At 42.6% G+C, this 18,306-nt stretch overlaps 1 protein-coding gene, 2 long non-coding RNA genes and 2 other non-coding genes across 16 annotated transcripts in view; 2 read left to right on the forward strand and 3 right to left on the reverse strand.

Moving 5' to 3' along the window:
* Positions 1–345: 345 nt before the first annotated feature.
* Tex14 (testis expressed 14, intercellular bridge forming factor) overlaps positions 346–18,306 on the forward strand; it is a 124,077-nt gene continuing 106,116 nt past the window's right edge. For 10 of the 12 annotated variants that reach the window (XM_087570634.1, XM_087570638.1, XM_087570636.1 and 7 more), the window contains exon 1: positions 363–537. The gene's annotated coding sequence lies outside the window, so the exon portion shown is untranslated. Of the gene's footprint in view, positions 538–18,306 lie in introns of all 12 variants that reach the window. The other 2 variants (XM_087570635.1, NM_001419556.1) reach the window with 2 other exon arrangements.
* Trnan-guu9 (transfer RNA asparagine (anticodon GUU) 9) lies at positions 11,594–11,667 on the reverse strand. Its single transcript has one exon. It is a non-coding gene; the product is annotated as a tRNA-Asn (tRNA).
* LOC134480851 (uncharacterized) lies at positions 12,824–13,605 on the reverse strand. Its single transcript, XR_015631271.1, has 2 exons — positions 13,558–13,605; positions 12,824–13,117 (listed from the first exon to the last, which is right to left on the reverse strand). It is a non-coding gene; the product is annotated as an uncharacterized LOC134480851 (long non-coding RNA).
* LOC120095396 (U1 spliceosomal RNA) lies at positions 14,749–14,912 on the forward strand. Its single transcript, XR_015632539.1, has one exon. It is a non-coding gene; the product is annotated as a U1 spliceosomal RNA (small nuclear RNA).
* On the reverse strand, positions 17,172–18,226 carry LOC134480849 (uncharacterized). Its single transcript, XR_015631911.1, has 2 exons — positions 17,575–18,226; positions 17,172–17,482 (listed from the first exon to the last, which is right to left on the reverse strand). It is a non-coding gene; the product is annotated as an uncharacterized LOC134480849 (long non-coding RNA).

Consider the following 18,306-nt stretch of genomic DNA (forward strand, 5'->3'; position numbering starts at 1 on the left):
TTCTAGTGTCATTCACGTTTCAAGCACAGCCTGACAGTAAACAAAAACAAACAAACAAACAAAAAATGAGGCTGGAGACGCGACGATGGGAACCAGGCCAAGTGGACCCCATAGGGCTTATTTCCTCACCATGCTCTGCCCTGTTTCTTGGATTCCTCAAGAATCTTTGAAAGGAGTCATCATCCCCCTGGATGGAAGTTGTAGTGGAAGCAGAAACCGAATACTGATCAGTTGACAGTTTCTTGCTGTGAAAAAGTTTTAAAAAACTTGTGCGCCCTCACAGGAACAGTGTCCCTTGGCCCTTCTTCCTAAGTGACCCCTCGCTTTCCCGCCCTCGCGAGGGATTGTGGGTCAGCCCCCCCACACCTTAGGGGCTGCGTTAGTGAGCGGTTGGCGCCCACGCGCTCAGCCACGCACTCGCCCACGCACGCACAGCTTCCGGTGGGTGACCCGGACTGGGGAGCTCACTCGGAGCGTGGCTGTTTCTGAGAGCATTAATGTCCGCAGGCCTGCCTAGCGTAAGAAGTAGCTGGAAAAGTAAGATATCTTGTCCTTGTCGTCCTCTGGTAGTCTAGCCTGGGCCTCTAGTGTCCTGAGGGAGGGACCGGAGCTCTTAGTAAAGTTGACCAGGGATGTTCATGTAGCGGAAGTGACCGCTTCCTAAACACAGTTTGTGGCAGTTTGGAAGGTGGCTTATGAGGTTTTTTACCTAAGAAATGTGGAAGATGATATTAAAAAGTGAGCCGTACCCTACGTTTAAAAAAAAAAAGGTAGTTTTGTTTTTGTTTTTTTTTTTTTAAAGACAGCATCTAAACTTTAAATTATGGGATAAAGGAATACGCGACTCTCCGGTTTGTGCACTCCGTATTAGCAACAACTTTTGTTGCCGTTGTTTAAGTTTGTTTTCTCAAGACGGTTTCTTTGTGTAGGTTTCTTGCTTGGCTCTTCTAGAACTGGCTCTGTAGAGCAGGCTGGCCTCGAACTCAGAGATTCACCTGCCTCTGCCTCCTGAATACTAGGATTATAAAGGCCAGCGCTACCAACGCCCAGCTAAAGCAACGATTTTTTATTATTATCTTTCTTTAAAGACTTATTTATTTAATATATATGAGTACACTGTAGCTGTCTTCAGACACATCAGAAGAGGGCATCGGATCCCATTACAGATGGTTGTGAGCCACCATGTGGTTGCTGGGAATTGAACTCAGGACCTCTGGAAGTGCAGTCAGCACTCTTAGCCATCTCTCCAGTCCCTATTATTATATTTCTTTTGTGTTTGTGCGTAGACACACAGGCCGCAGGGCTAGAGTGAAGGTGAGAGAAATTGGTTCTCGGCTTCCATCATGTGGGTATTGGGGATGGAATTCAGACTGCCAGACTTGGCAGCAAGGTCTTTTTTACCTGCTGAACTACCTCTCCTCCCTCGACAGTGATTCTTAGCCTGGATTTTTATTCAAGCTATAAACACTCCAAATCAGTCTTTCAAGTACTAAGGAAAGTAGCAACATGTCGAACAGTGTGGTGAATGCCACTTTTCTTAAATATGCATAAAGTCACACAAAGTAAGAGGATGTAAAAACCACCCGTTTTCTTGAAATTAAAATTTAAACTTGGAACTCTTTTTGCTATCTTGAGCAATCTCTAAATTCTGTGACCCTCCTGGGAGAAGGAGAATGTATTTATCCCTTTTGATGCCTCGGGGGAAAGCTTGGTAAAACTGGACAAAAATATGGTTTATGTAAATACATTGTTTAGCTTACATAAGATTTGTATTTGAGCATTCAGTAATTATTAAGTGCTATCTACAGGGAGAATTCGTGCTTAATGTTTATAAAGCAGTTGGGTTTAGGTGAGAAGATAGTTAAAAAAAGAGAAAAGGTAAAAAAAAAAAAAGAGAGAGAGAGAGAAAGAGAGAGAGAGAAAAGGTGCCAGTAGTGGTGACACAGGCCTCTATTCCCAGCACTTGGGAGGCAGAGGCAGGCCGATAGCTGAGCTCCAGACCACTCAAGGCTACACAAAAGAAACCCTGTCTCAACAAAACCAAAGACAAATGAAAACAAACAAACGAATGATAGGACTGGAAAGATGGCTCAGTGGTTAAGAGCACTGGCTGTTCTTCTGGAGGATGAATGTTCAATTCCCAGTACCCACATGGCATCTTAAAACTCTCTAACTCCAGTTCCAGGAAATTGGACGACCTCACACAGACATGCAGATAAAGCAACAATATACATAAAATGAAAAATAAATTATTAAAAAACTAATAGCATAAGTAAATAAAAAGAGAAAAATGGAGTTAGCTTGGTCAAATGCAGTGGATTTGCTTTTTAAGTTTTTATTTTGTCATCTTGCAAAGTTAAACTACTTGACTATATACTTGGGCAATTAGATGCTGTTAACATCTACAGTCTAATTTTCAATAGACAGGGTGGCACAGACCTGTAGTCCCAGCTACTCAAGAGGTTGAGACAGAATGATCAAAGGTCTAAGGCTCACCCTTGCATGCAGAGTGAACACAAGTCCAGTTTGGGCAGTTGAAAAAAATAGAAAGAGGGTTCAGGATGCATCTCAGTTGTAGAATGCTTGCCTTGAACGTTGAATATCAATTCCCAGTACTAAAAAACACAGAGACACACACCAAAAACCACTGCGTGTGTGTGTGTGTGTGTGTGTGTGTGTGTTCATTCTCTGCTGAAACTTTGAATCTAGACTTTCTCAGATTCTAGTCCCTGTCAATCCCAGCTCTGCTTTGAGTTTTGAGTGTGGCCTTCATGAATATATACTTCGTGCAATAATACAGTAATTGTTCTTCTGGAACTGGTGTGCTTCACTTGGATGATGTTCTCAAGATTAATTTATGTGGTAGCATCTGTCGGAATTTCCCTCTTCTCTGTCTGTGAGAGAGAGAGAGAGAGAGAGAAAGAGAGAGATCGAGCGCACATGCAAGGTTGTGCAAGAGCAGTTAATCATGTGAGCTGTGGAGACAACTTCCAGTAGTCTGTCCTTCCACCATGTGAATCTCAGAAATCCAACTCAGGTCTTCAGGTTTAACTGCAAATATTTTTATCCGCTTAACTATCTCCCCAACTCTTTACATCTCTGTTTGTTGAGTGTTTTTTTTTTCTTTTTAATTATTATCAGAGCTAGGGAGATAGTTCAGTGGATAAAATGTGTTTGATGCAAGCATAAAGACTTAAGTTCAAATCTCCAGAATGCTTGTAAAACTGAGCATAGTGGCACTATACAATCCTAGTGCTCCTACATTGAGATGTGAGACAGATAGGAAACTCCCTAGAAGCTTGTGGGCTAACTGACCTGGAATATGCAGTGGTATCTTTGTTAGGGTTACGGTTGCTGTGATGAAACACTAATCCACATCACAGCTCATCTTAAAAGGACAGAAACTCAAGCAAGGCTGAAACCTGGAGAACAGGAGCTGATGCAGAAGCCATGGAGGGGTGCTGCTTACTAGCTTGCTCCTCAGGACTCGCTCAGTCTGCCTCCCTATAGATCAAAGCACCACCAGCCCAGGGATGGTACCACCCACAATGGGCTGGGCCCTTCGCCATCAATCTCTAAGTTAAAAAAAAAAAAAATGTCCTACAGGTTTATCTATACCTTGGTCTTCTGGAGGCATTTTCTTAAATAAGGTTCCCTCCTCTCAGATGACTTTAGCTTGTGTCAAGTTGACATAACACAAGCCAGCATAATCAAGGTGGAAGGTGATGGCCAGTAGTTCACTTACTGCCATATGCATTCCATTGCACTGATGTGCCCAAACTCCCTGGCATAAATACATGCCCACACACAAGTTATTATAAGAAAAAAAAAATCACAGGCAGAGCATGGCGTCTTGTGGGTCCTCATTCTTTCTCCATCCCCCACTCCGGGGTGTGAAAGCACCACTGGAGAGGCTGGGCTTTAGGGAAGTGCTAAGACACACTCAGGGTAGGAAAACACAGTCTATCATGTGGGAGGCCGAAGTTGGGGTTCCCTGACTTCTGAGAATCCAGTCACCGCTGGGGTGCCACACAGAGGAGTAGGGAATGAAGTGTTGGGGGTCTATGGGCCCACAACGAGGCCAAGACTGGGTGCTCCCTAACTCCTGGACATTCAGGCAGCTGGGAATTTGGGGCCTGTAGGCTGAGGGCAGCGACAAGCCTGGGGCTGTGGGGTGAGAATTTCGGCTTAGCTCATTGTGGAAAGTCCTTAGCTTGGCAACAGTTGTCTAGGAGCACAGAGAGGCCTTCTGTGGGAGACTTAGGTAGCAGAAGGCTTTCTCATGCTCCTCACTGGGGTTCTTGATGAAAGAGGCAGTCCTTGGTTCCAAACTGTTTACTGATTGTTCATTGTGGAAAATGGATGCAAACCAACTCCTCAGGGTGGACCAGAGATTAAATACCATTTGTAAAGAGGAATGTGTGGGAGGGAAAGCTTATTGGCTAAACCCTCAGGGTCTCTGGATACCTCATTAGCATAGAGAACTCTGTTCAGGGCAGTGTGAACAACGTGGGGAGTGTGGACACGTGTTCAGGGCCAGCAATCTAGTAGGGAGAAGGGAGGCACCTACATCTCAGGTGGGTATCTGGGTACTGGGATCTCAGAATCCCTCTGCCTTACCAAGTTTCCTGGTCCACTGTCCCACATTGTCTCATCTGTAATTCCAGCATTCAGAGTCCAAGGCAGGAAAACTGTCTCAAATTTAAGGGCATTATGTATTGAGTAACAGACTAGTCATAATTATATAATGACACCGTTCTCAAAAAAAAAAAAAAAAAAACCTGAAAAGGATCAGGCCCCCATGGTGAAAGGAGAGGACTGACTCCTGAAAGTTGTCTTCTGACCTCCCTACATGCTTTCCTTTTTAGGAAATAAATAAATAAAATGTAATTGCAAATTGAATCTTTCTGTTTGGCAGGACAAGGGACTGAGGTAGGTGCAGTGTACATTTTAGATATCAAAAGTAGACCTGACCTCCAGGTTCTCCCAGCATCCCTCAGTTCCTAGATGGCATACCCTGTTCCCAACCCTGAGCTTTCCAGCCCAAGGGCTGAACTACCTTCTTCTCCCAGAGGTTCTTCCCTATATAACTCAGATGTTTTAGTCTGCGCCTCCCACCCCACCTCTGTTTGTTCTTTCTCTAGGCTTGAACCCTTTTTCCCCCTCCCCCTTTCCACATGGTGACTTCCCTGGCCTTGGTCCTTGGGGCCAGTGAACTAGCCCCCCCGAGAGCAGCGTTCCAATAAAAGTGCTTTTAATATAGTCTAATCTGCCTTGAATCTGTTCATTTCAGCGGTAGAGAAATAACCTATCACTTTAGTGCTGGGAATCTATAGCCTCACGCATGCTAGAGAAGCCATTTACCACTTAGCTATATCTGCAGTCCATTTGTTCAAATTTGAGACCTCTGTGATTCCAAAGTTGACCTCAAATTTATAATCCTCTTGGCTCCTTTGGAGTAGTGGGATCACAGGTATGCATTGCCAAGCCTGACTCAATATTCTGTGGGTGTTGTGGTTGGTTTATTGGTTTTAAATCAGGGTCTCTGTAGCATAGGCTACCATAACTTACTATGCAGTATAGACTGGCTGCAAACTCGAGGCGATCCTTGTACTTCAGCTTCCCAAAGTGTTTGAATGACACGTGTCAGCCACCATGCCTGGCTTAGTAATGTCACCTCTTTGTCCTAAGGCAGATGGTATGCATAAGTAGGCCAGTAATGACCTCACAACCATCCATAACTCCTGTTCCAGAAAATCTAGTGCCTTCTTGTGGCATCCAAGGACACTTAATGCATGTGGTACACAGACATACAGAGCACCCATACACTTTTTCTTAAAAGCATTGTTTTACACGTATACTTTCTTTTCTCTCTTTGAAACTGAACTTTTAACTTGCATTATAATAGCAGGTGTGGTGGCCTACATGCCTTTAATCTCAGCAGGCAGATCTCTGTGAGTCTGAGGCCAGCCTGATATAATATCAAGCTCCAGACTGCATGAAGAAACTCTGTCTCAAGAAAGAAAAAGAAAAGAATAATGATAAATAAACTATATGTTTTAGTATGTATGTAGTCTCACACACACAGGGGTAAGAAGAGAGCCTTGTGGGGAGTACTTTCTCATCATGGCATCCCAGGGGCAGACTTTATTGTGAGGTAGAGACCAAAGTCTGAGTGAATTGAGAGTCTTACATTAAGATGGGTGACTGCCTGGAGAAAAACAATTCTCAAAACCAGTTTCAAGTGCGTATTACAGGAAGTTTTTAAAGACAAAGCACGTAGAAAAACTATATCCAGGTTGGCAGTTGCAGGGGCAAATTAAAGCAAATAAGCAGTTTAACAGCCAAAAACTTGCAGTGTGGGTGTCCAAATTGAACGTCTTCCAGACCTCTTGAATGAGACTCACTGAGGCAGTGATCGATCCAATAACAAGAGGAGTTTAATCATTCTAACATGTTGGGGTCCTCCCACTTAAAGGGGAGACGACCCAGAGCAGACTCTGACAGGGAGTTATATACCTTGCAAACAATTGGAGCAGAATTCAAACAATTGGTACCTAGGCAGGGTATTATTGATGGGGCAAAGTGACCTCTAAACTGACTTGTGATCAGTGGACAGTTCTGGACTTTCCAAGTGGGGATGGTTGGGACTCAAGGGGAGGTTGGTTGGGAGTTTGGCTTGCAGTTGCTCTGGGAACTAAACTAGCCCTACCCTCCCTGGAAGTGAGGGATCTTTGTGCTTGGAGGTTTGCAGTGGAACTTTCCCACTGACTTTAGATTGACCCCAACTCTGGCTCTTTGAGCAGTTGTCTGTGGCAATTCAACTGTTTCTAGAACAGTGTGTTTTCCCAAGGGACTTTTTAGGGCATAAGTAGCAAAAGAAGTCAGGTCATATTAAAGCAAAGGTGTCTCCAGCTGGGAGAAGTGGAGGATCTGTGCCCTCTCACAGATTGGTAGCAAGTGTTTTTACTTGCTGACCCATCTCATTGGCTCTATTTTTCTCTTTGTATTTTTTAATGATTTATGATTAATTTATTACCTACTGTAGCTGAGGATGACTTCTGATCCTCCTCCTCTCCTTCCTCCTCCTGAGTGCTGTGATTACGGGCATGTGCCATTACAGCCCATGCTGAGGATCAGACCCTTGGCTCTGTGTGTGCTAGGCAAGAACTCTACCAACTGAGCTACAGCCCCAGCTGTATAGGCCTGTAGTTCATAATATTTTGGTAGATAAAATAAGGTAATGTATTGCTTCATAGGTATTAACAGCTTGCAAATTCTTTGCCCTACAATTGTAAAAGTCTGTCCTAGTTAGAGTGTTGTTGCTGGGATAAGCACCATGACCAAGAACAGCACGGTGAGGAAAAGGCTTATTTCATCTTACAGGTTATGTCCATCACTGGGGAAAGTCAGAGTAGGAACTTAAAGCAAAAATCATGGAGGAGCACTGTTTAATGTCTTGTTTTCAGGCTCATGGTCCTTACATAGGTTCTTACATAGTCCATACCCACTTTCTTTTTTTTTTAAGTCTTTTTTTTAAAGATTTATTTATTTTATGTATGTGAGTACACTATAGCTGTCTTCAGACATACCAGAAGACAGCATTGGATTCCATGACAGATGTTTGTGAGCCACCATGTGGTTGCTGGGAATCGAACTCAGGACCTCTGGAAGAGCAGTCAGTGCTCTTAACCACTAAGCCATCTCTCCAGCCCCCCCTTACCCACTTTCTTACCTATGGTACAGCCCACAGGGTCCAACATTAGTTAGCAATCAAGAAAATACTCGGGCTGGAGAGATGGCTCAGCAGTTAAGAGCACCCGACTGCTCTTCCAGAGGTCCTGAGTTCAATTCCCAGCAACCACATGGTGGCTCCCAACCATCTGTAAAGAGATCCCATTCCCTCTTCCGGTGTATCTGAAGACAGCTACAGTGTACTTATATATAATAAATGAATAAATAAATCTAAAAAAAAAAAAAGAAAATACTCCACAGATAATGTTCACAGGCCAGTCTGATGGAGAAAGTTCTTCAGTTAAGGTTTCCTCTTTCTGCTGGACAGTGGTGGCGCATACCTTTAATCCCCAGCACTCAGAGGCAGAGGCAGATGGATCTCTGAATTCAAAGCCAGTCTGGTCTACAGAGCAAGTTCTACGATGGCCAGGGCTACACAGAGAAACTCAGTCTTGGGAGGAAAAAATACCTTTCTCAAGTATGTCAAAACCATGATTTACATCACAAAGTTCTTATGAGAAAAGTTATCATTCTTTGGAGTGATCTGAATTTGAAGTAAGATTCCATGGAGTAAGAAGTAGAAACTTAGAATTAGCTGATAGGTCATGGACATGAAGGTATTTTCCCTAGAGTGAGGCTTACCCATTGCATTTCAGATGTGCTGAGCCTTGTGATTTCTTTGAATGTGCAGCGCCAAACTGTGGTAGTTTGAGGCTGTAGTTTATGCTATCCCTGATGTTCATGTTGCTTAAAAAAATGGAGCTTGCATTTTCTTACACCTGAGCAAGCTCTTTAAGACAAGAGGCAAATTAGTTGTTTGATACTTGCTGTTATTTCTCCTCCAGGGAGGAGGAGAGGGGGAGGGAGAGTGGGAGAGTGAGAGAGTGCACGTGCGCGTGCATGAGTGTGAGAGGAGGGAAGAGCCCAGGAGCCCAAAGTGTCTGGATTATATAGGAAATAATCTCTGAAGGAAGGGCACCTTAGCCCATGGCTGGAAAGGGTATGCCAGCTAAGGACTGAGGGATGCTGGGAGAACCTGGAGGCCAGGTCTACTTTGAGACACATAAAATATGCACCTCCGTCCCTTGTCCCTGGGTCTAAAACCAAACAACTGTATTACCTGTTGGTAGTTCAGAAATCTTTTGTGTTTAAGTTTATATTTTGCTTTTTTTTCTTCTCCCCACAATTTGGTATTATTACTAACAAATTACCACAGGTTCAATGGTTTGATGGAGTAAATTTGTCACACTTGTGATAGGTGGGAAATGTAGTATTGTTGTTCACCTTACAGCCAGAAAGTGAGCTGCATTCCAGGAATTTTTGGTGGCTCCTAGGTAGGGATTTACTACCTTAACCCTTTAAGCTTCACATCACTTATGTATGACATCACTTGAGTCCACTTTCCAAGCATGCTAAACAGTTTAGTTAGTGTCTTGTCTCTGACTTCAGTTCTTTGTATTCCTCTAGCCCTTTTGCATGTGCTGTGATTTGCTTTTAGACCCTCCTGGATAATCTCCCCATTGTAAATCCTTAATCACACCTGAGAGAAATATAGTTTGTCTTGAGACAGCCTCATATATACCAGGGAGACCTCACACTATAGTTAGCGTGGCCTCTTCATGAGTACTGAAATTCTGAGATTACAGGTAGTCATTACTATACACCGTACTGGAGACCAAACCCATGGATGCTAGACAGGAAAAAACATTCTGCCTACTGAACTAACGTCTCAGATCAAAGGAGCTTTTTGTGTGTATACACATGTAGTGCACATGAGTGAAGAGACTAGAGGCCAAAATGTTAATATTTGAAAGTTTTTGGGGATTTTTTTACTTGGTAGGGTTTGGCTTATTTTGAGACAGGGTCCCACTATGTAGTTCTGGCTAGCCTAGAACTGGATATGTAGACTCAAACTCAGAAGATCTGTCTGCCTCTACCTCCTAAGTGTTAGAATTAAAGGTATACATAAGTTATTTCTCCATCAGTGAAATGAGCCAATTCAAGCCAAATTTTAAAATACAGATATATAAATGTAGATTCTTTGGGAAGCTGCTCTGGGGAGGATTCACTGGCCCTAAGGACTGAAGCCAGAAAAATCATCATGGGAAGTGGAAAGAGAGGGGGTGGTGGGGAAGCAAAAGCAAGAAAGAACACTCTCAGAGAGGGGAGCGAGAGGAGAGAGAAGGAAAAGAGATGAGAGACCAAAATGTCTGAATTATATAGGGAAAAGCCTCTGGGGGAAGGACAGCCCAGTCCCTGTGCTGGAAAGTTCAGGGTTGGTGGCAGGGTATGCCAGGTAAGGATTGAGGGATGCTGGACTCTGAAACCAAACATATGCCATTTTGCCTGCTCTAGTTGTTGTGGGTAAGGATAAAAATGTAGGACAGGAGACTGGGTGTAGTGGTACATGCCTTTAATCCCAGCATTTGGGAAGCAGTGGCAGGCAGATCTATGAGGTCGAGGCCAGCCTAGTCTTCAAAACAAGTTCCAGGACAGCCAGGACTACACAAAGAAACACTGTCTCAAAAAAGAAAAGAGAAAAAGTAGAACAGGGGCTGGAAAGATAACTTGATGATTAAGTGCACCGACTCCTTTCCCAGAGGACCCAGATCCTCAATACTCAAATGGCTGCTCACAACTATCTAAATCTAATTACAGAGGATCTGTCCACCTTTTCCAGCTTCCTTGGAGACCAGGCATGTATGTGGGTACACAGACATTTAATCAATGCACACACATTAGTTAGATAAGTGGGTGGCTGGATAGCTAGAAAGACAGACTGATGAATAGATAGATAAGTAGATGAAAAGAAATTTTTTAACATTGGGCCTGGAGACATGGCTTAGCAGTTGAGAGCACTTGCTACTCTCACAGAGGACCCATATTTGATTCCCAGCACCTATTTGGTGTTTCATAATCATCTGTAACTATCTGACCTCTTCAGACACAAGGCATACATGGTATGCATCTACATGTCAGTATACATGTAGGGAAACACTCATATATAAAATAAATAAACCTAAAAATTAAAACTTCCTATGTATGATTGTATGCGTGCTGAGATGCACAGGAGATCCTAAGGTAGCTTTCAGTAAGCAGTTCTCTTCTACCATGTGGGATCTCGGGGATCAAACACCTATCATTAGACTTGGTGACAGGCACCTTTATCGACTGAGCTGTCTCAGTGGTCCATGATTTTGTTTTGGTACAAGGTCTCACATAGCCTAGATTGACCTTGAACTTGGTTTGTAGGAGAGGATGACCCTGTCCTCTTGATCCTCTGCCATTCCCTACCTATTGTATGATTTGATGACTTTTGATATGCTTATATAGTAGTTGCTCAATCATCAGGACAAATCAGTTGAACATTATGTGGGTGGGTGGGCAGCTGAGTTTCAATTCACATTGTAACCGAGGCAGGTCTTGAGCTTTCAATTCTCCTATCTTTCCCTCCTGTGTAGCTAGGATAATGGGCTTAAACCATAATACTTCCCTAGTGTTAGAATATTTTCTTTTGTTGGGGATTTAGCTCAGTGGTAGAGTGCTTGCCTAGCAAGCGCAAGGCCCTGGGTTCGGTCCTCAGCTCCGGGAAAAAAGAAAAAAGAAAAAAGAAAAAAAAAAGATACCATTAAAAAAATATTTTCTTTTTCTTTTTTTAAAGATTTATTTATTATATATACGTACACTGTAGCTGTCTTCAGACACACCAGAAGAGGGCATCAGATCTCATTACAGATGGTTGTGAGCCACCATGTGGTTGCTGGGAATTGAACTCAGGACCTCTGGAAGAACAGTCATTGCTCTTAACCACTGAGCCATCTCTCCAGCCCTAACAAGGAATGTTCCCTAGAGAGGTACTTGTCCCCTGGTGGGCTCGAACCACCAACCTTTCGGTTAACAGCCGAACGCGCTGACCGATTGCGCCGCGGAGACACTAGAATATTTTCATGACCATCAAAGAATTCCCCCATGATGGGACTAGAGAAATGGCTTAGTGGTTAAGAGCAAGTCAATTCCAAGCACCTACACGGCAGCTCACGACTGTCTATAACTTCAGTTCCAGAGGATCTGCCATCCTCATGCAGATAGATCACCAGTGCACATAAAAATAAATGAATCTTTGAAAAACCTCCACACACCCACCCCCAAGCATTTGCAGTCCACCAATATATAACCACTGAGCCATCTCTCCGGCCCTTGTTTTACTTTTTAAAGATTTATTTATTTTATGCATGTGAGTACACTGACGCTTTCTTCAGACAAACCAGCCAGAAGGGGGCATCAGATCCCATTACAGATGGTTGTGAGCCACCATGTGGTTGCTGGGGATTGAACTCAGGACCTCTGGAGGAGTAGCCAGTGGTTCTAACCAGGGAGCCCAAACTGTTTTTTCAAATGATCACTGTTTAATATTCTCAAAACACAAGGTTCTGTTTCTCTACATCCTTGCCAGCATTCATTCATTCATTCATTCATTCATTTACTTATTTATTTATTTTGAAACAGGTCTTGTTCTGGGGTCCTGGCTGTCCTGGAACTTGATTGATTTATAGACTAGTCTGCTCTTGCCTCTGCCTGAAATTAAAGCAGTAGGCCATTAGGACTGGTCTGCCAGCATTTGATATTGCCAGCCATTCATATAGTGCCAAAGATGAAATCCACATCCTTTGAGTACTAGATAAGCACTCTATCACTGATTTAAGTCCAAAAGACCACTTTTAAGGATTGTGGTCATTCTTGTTAGAAGTTTTTATTTTTAATTATGTAAATATGTGAGAATCTGTGTGTGGAATTATGCTCATATCAGTGCAGGTGCCCACAGAGGCCACAAGAATGTTGGATTCCCGGATCTGGAGTTCTACTTGGTTGTGAGTATCCTGAAACAAATGCTTTTAAGAGAAAATTAAGTCATGTACCACTTCCTCCATTATATTTTTTCCAAACTGGAATCTTAATCTGTGTTATACAAAATTAAATGCCCAGTTGTTGTGTGTCAGAACTTTACCTGGGGAGATAGAACATACAGACCTACTCACTCCAGATAGGGAGCCTTTGAAAGACCAAAGTACAGATACCACCAAAATCCAACTTGGTAAACCAAAGAGTTTTATTGGGGTTACTTATAGGAATATGGGTGAGAGATTATTTACAGAAGCAGAAATGTCTCAAAGACAGCTATATCACCAAGGCCCACCCAGCATGGGTGACAGCTCACAGAGCTGGGAACTTGGAGCACACTGCACAGCCTGCAGGCAGCTCAACAGGTTGGAGAGTGTCCTTTCCAAGTGACTCTCTGGTCTAAACCTCTTCCAGGCAGCTTGGTTGTTTTTTCTAAAGCTGAGGCCAGAGGATCTTAAATTTGAGAAAGAGCCTGAACCACATGCTGAGAAAAGAAAAGATCAATAGTAGAATATGAAATCAGTATGTATGGAATGCTTCCAAACCCAGGAGCCTAAGCTGTAAGTCTCTCCTTTTTTCTGGCTAATCCCTGGCAGGTTTTTATTTCACTTCTTCTAAACTATGTCTGGTACTATGAACAGAGTCCTTTCACTTTTCTCAGGGAGACCTTCCCAGTCAGCCTAAGCTGAAGACTAGCATTCAGAGTCTTTTTCTACTGTGGCCTGCTATTCTTTCCTGAGCCAGTCACCCAGAAACAGATACCTGTAAAATAATTGTTTTTCCTCCCACCCACTTTGACTCCAAGAAAATAATGACTCTGAGACTAATTATTTATTAATAAATGCCTAGGCCATAAAGTTCTGCTTGTTCTCTGACTGGCTTTTAACTTCCTATCCCTTTTTCTAACCTGGGTTCAGTAGCTACCTGCAGGTCTAGGTCCGCTCCTCAGCTTTCCCAAGTGAATCTCCACCCTCTACTTCCCAGAATTCTCTCTATGCCTGCCAGATGTCCCACCTCCTATATTTTGCCTCAGCTCATTGGCCATAGTATTTTTATTGACAGGTCATGCTTACAAGGGATTATCTCTACAGATACTCCTCCTCAGCTATAAGAACAACTAGTGTAGTAGATAAGACATATTTCTCTTTGTCTACAGTGAGCATCTTCACATGGCCAAATCCTATTCCACTTTTTCTTTTTTCTTTTTCTTTAAAAGTTATTGAAATTACACAATAGATTAAGTAATGAGTAAACACCACTTAGAAGCACTTTCTTCTCACACCCAAATTCTGGTTATCATTTCATTCTTTCCAGAACATTCGTTCTTTCAGAAATAATATACAGTGTCTTCTAAATCTTTAAGATGAGCCTCAAGCTTGGTGTGCCCAGCACTTGGATCTGAAGTTTGTCATAATTTGAGGGCATTTTAGGACTAGAGCAAGTCTTTAAAATAAACAAACAAATGGAACTTGTTCCCTCCTTCTACGGCGTAGGTCTCTGGAATCAAACCCTATTTGTCAGGCTTGGAGGTAAACACCCTTACTGTTCATGAACCATCAGTCTGAGCAATTTTTTTTTTTTTTTTTTTTTTTGGATTTATCAGGTGGAATAAGACAGTCCACGAATAGTGTGCTTTTAAAACTAACTTCTGTACCAGTTTTCACGGTGCGGCTGTTTTTGTTGTTACTCTTAGTGTTACTTCATACTAAAGGCTGTGCATCCGACTCCTAAGTTGATGAAGGAAAATGCCTAGTGTTCTTGGAGGCTACAAAACAAAAGACAAAGCTAACTACCATCTGCTTATGGGTTCATTGGTATTTTCCAGCTGGCAGGGAGGCGGGTTTCCGAGTACAGGAAATGAGTCTCTATGGAGGCGGTGCTATGTAGATGAGAATTCAGGAGCAAACTGGGAAAAGCAGCTGCTTCCAAATATTTGTGATTTTTGGAGTGTAGTTTTGGGGAAACTCGCAGCCTACCAATTCTCCTAAGTGCTTTAGAATATGGAGAGACACTGTACATAAAGATATAGAGCTTTTTAATGGAGGCTTAAATTTATACCGTATCTACAAAATGCTACATTCACAATGCAGTTCAGGCTCTGTGGCATTGCAACTCATACTTACCTGGTAGGGGAGATACCATGATCATGAAGGTGGTTTTCCCAGGGCGAGGCTTATCCATTGCACTCCGGATGTGCTGACCCCTGCGATTTCCCCAAATGCGGGAAACTTGACTGCATAATTTGTGGTAGTGGGGGACTGCGTTCGCGCTCTCCCCTGATTTGTTTGGTACTAAAGATAGTTATCAGCCGAACCAGAAGGCTAAAATGGCTTCTGATACTTACTTGGCCAATGCCTTTTCCCTTTATACTGCTATTGCTTTGTATTCTGAAAAGCATCTTAGTGGTTTTTAACTTTCTCTACGTTCCCTCTGCACGTTGAGTCTTGAGTTATGTTAAATGGTACGGTACCTAGGATTGGCTCTGGATATTACCCAAGGCTTTTTTTGTTTCTAAGACTTTTTTTTACACCCAGCAGTGTTTGTGTCTCCAGAACTCTGGGTGCATCGTTCCCACTTAATATGTGATCTCTAAGTTGACTTATAAGTTTCAGTACTTATCATTAGAAATAATAAACCAAGTACCAAAAAACTGGTTTGTAAGCATTTGGAAGGCACATGTGGGGAAAGAGACCAACGTGGTCTACATATAGAGTACCACCAGGTTTTGTGTTTTGTGTTTTGTTGTGAAGCATAAGCAAAATTTGAAGGAAAGAATATGGGTTAGTAGTAGAACTATGGCTAGCATGTTCAAGTTACTAGCTTCAAAACAACACTGAAAAGATGGGTTCTAACTTCATGTGTTGTTTGAGTTTTTTTTGTTTTGTTTCTGTGTGGGGCTTGAAGGGAGTGGAGAAGCAGTCAAGACAGGGTTTCTCTGTGTAACAGCCCTGGCTGCTCTCACTTTGTAGACTAGGCTGGCTTAGAATTCACAGAGATCTTTCTTCCAAGTGCTGGGATTAAAAGCATGTGACACCCCTCCCAGGGTGTGAGTTTTTTGCTAGTATGTATGTGGTGCACCACCCACATGACTGGCACCCAAGAGAGTCAGAAGGATACTCTGGAACTGGAATTATGGGTAGTTGTGTGTGAACTACCATGTAGGTTCCTGAATTGGACTCTGGTCTCTTCTACAAGTGCTCTTAATCACTGAGCCATCCCTTCCAGCCCCACACACTAACTTGTTATTATAATGGAGCCAGGTATTAAGGAGTGCACAGCTGTAGTTCAAACATCAGGAAGACAGAAGCAGAAGACTCATGAATTCAGTCTTCCTCTTCCATATAGCACGTTATCTAGACGTGCCTGGGTGGGGCCATATCTCAGCACCAGTAATTATATGACAAATTTAAGTAATACACACTAGTATTTCCATAAATTTAGGGTTCAGTAGGTGACCCTGATAATCCACATTCATTACCACAATGTTCTTTCTGATTTAAACCAACTATATCTCTCCTTCCCCAGATCTAGTTTCCCAAGTATAAGTCCTCGAACAGCCTGCTCATTTCTAATGTGTAACACAGGTATTGACCTCACCATCCAATATTCATCTTTTAAAAAAATAGTAAAAGCAATGTTGATGTGCCTTTAATCCCAGCACTCAGGAGGAGAGACAGGCGGATCTCTGAGTTTGAAGCCAGCCTGGTCTAAAGAGTTAGCCAGGGATAGATACACAGGGAAACCTCATTTCAAAACAACCAAACCAAACCAACCAAACAAACCAAAAAAAAAAAAAAAAGTACTATCAGTTTTTTGTGTCAGGGTCTCATTTGAAATGGTCTTCAAGAGGTAGTTACTGAGTTTTGCACTTCAAGCTCACACAGAATGTTACCATTTTGTGGGGTAACTCACTGGTTCAGTAAATACTTATCCATGTTCAGCATTGGGTGTAGTTCTCGACACTAGGGCTAAAGCATGAGTCAAATAGACAACATTCCAGGTCTCTGGAAAGTGATGTCGTGGTGTATTTTCCAAGAAACAAAGTTGTTTTTTTTTTTTTTTTTTTGGTTCTTTTTTTCGGAGCTGGGGATCGAACCCAGGGCCTTGCGCTTCCTAGGTAAGCGCTCTACCACTGAGCTAAATCCCCAGCCCCAAAGTTTTTTTTTTTTTCGGAGCTGGGGACCGAACCCAGGGCCTTGCGCTTCCTAGGCAAGCGCTCTACCACTGAGCTAAATCCCCAACCCCAAGTTTTTTTAAAAAAGAGGTAGTTGCTAACATCCATGCAGTATTAAGCCAATTTAAAACCTTGAGTCCTGGGCTGAAGAGATGACGTGTAGAGAGAAGTTAAGAGCGCTGGCTGCTTTTGCTAAGGATCAGGGTGACTTCCTAGCCCAGACATGGCAGTTTACAGTTGTAAGTCCAGTTATGACACCTTCATACATACTAGCAAAACATACACATACATACATATACACATACATACATATACACATACATACATGCATACAGACAAAATACCAATGAACATTAAATAAAAATTTAAAAGAAATTTCAAGTCCTTGCTTTATTAATGACTAGACCAAGGAGGCCCCTGAAAAGCCTCTTTGGTGCCCAGACTCAGGGCTACAAGATTTTAAAAGACAAACCATAATTACATCAGTTCTCAGGGGAAGTAGGTTATGTTAGTGAGGGGTTTAGAGAGCCTGGGAAGATCTACTTTCTTTGCAAGGCTCAGCTGCATCTTCTAGACACTATGGATTGATACATTTGGATCATGGCTAGTCCATGAAGCATTGGCAAGGTTGAGGAGGCAGTTGTGGGGTGAAAAGCTGAGACCGACCAGGCAGACCTAAAATAAAATTGGGATAGAATGCATTACTTAGTCATTCCATCACATTACTAATACTTTATCCATGAAGAGAGAACAATTCTAGTTCTTACCTGAAAGCTGTGAGGATTAAACTTGTGGTGGTGGGGGAGGGATTGTGTTCATGTTTTTCCCCTGACATTTTTAGTGTTGAAAAAACAGGTTACTGTTGACGAGGCCTTCTGAAGTTTGGGGAGTAGTATTTGTTCCTTTTTAGTTTCACGTGAGAGCATTATTTAGTTGGCTATACCATTTTTTAAACCGTTGCTAACTAGTTGCTCTGGTTGCAACAGGAAGAAGTATTCTCTTGGTCTCTGGCTCACAAACAGTCCCACACACTTTTACAAAGATTAACTTCTGTGCTTCCTGCCAGTAGAAGCAAAAGCATGTCTTCAGTCCCACATTAGCTCCCACACTACAAGGCCGCATATGAGAACAAAAGCCAACTTAAACCCAGGTAACATTTTACAAATACTTAGTCCTCCCAGAATTTTGTTTGCAATGTTGAGAAGTAGAAGCAAAAAATTTGATTCTCTAAATGCAGTGGCAATTGACTTAAAACAGCCTATCTTACTGCCTTGTTCTGAGTACCGCCCCCCCCCCCGACAAATCCAAGCTAAAACTTCTGTTAATAGCAAAAGATGCGGGGGGAAAAAACGTAAAATCGCCTTAGCGTTGTGATAGTAGCGATGAGTGGTTTAAGAGTTAACGAATCCGGAAGAGAAAGGGAAAGGGGGAAAAAAACTTTGAGACGTCACTAAAGGGGGCGGGATATGCAAATAGACCAAAGCAGGTCCTGTTAGGTT

This window comes from Rattus norvegicus, chromosome 10 (assembly GCF_021556685.1).
Source record: "Rattus norvegicus strain SHRSP/BbbUtx chromosome 10, alternate assembly SHRSP_T2T, whole genome shotgun sequence".
In the NCBI taxonomy this organism is placed as follows: domain Eukaryota; kingdom Metazoa; phylum Chordata; class Mammalia; order Rodentia; family Muridae; genus Rattus; species Rattus norvegicus.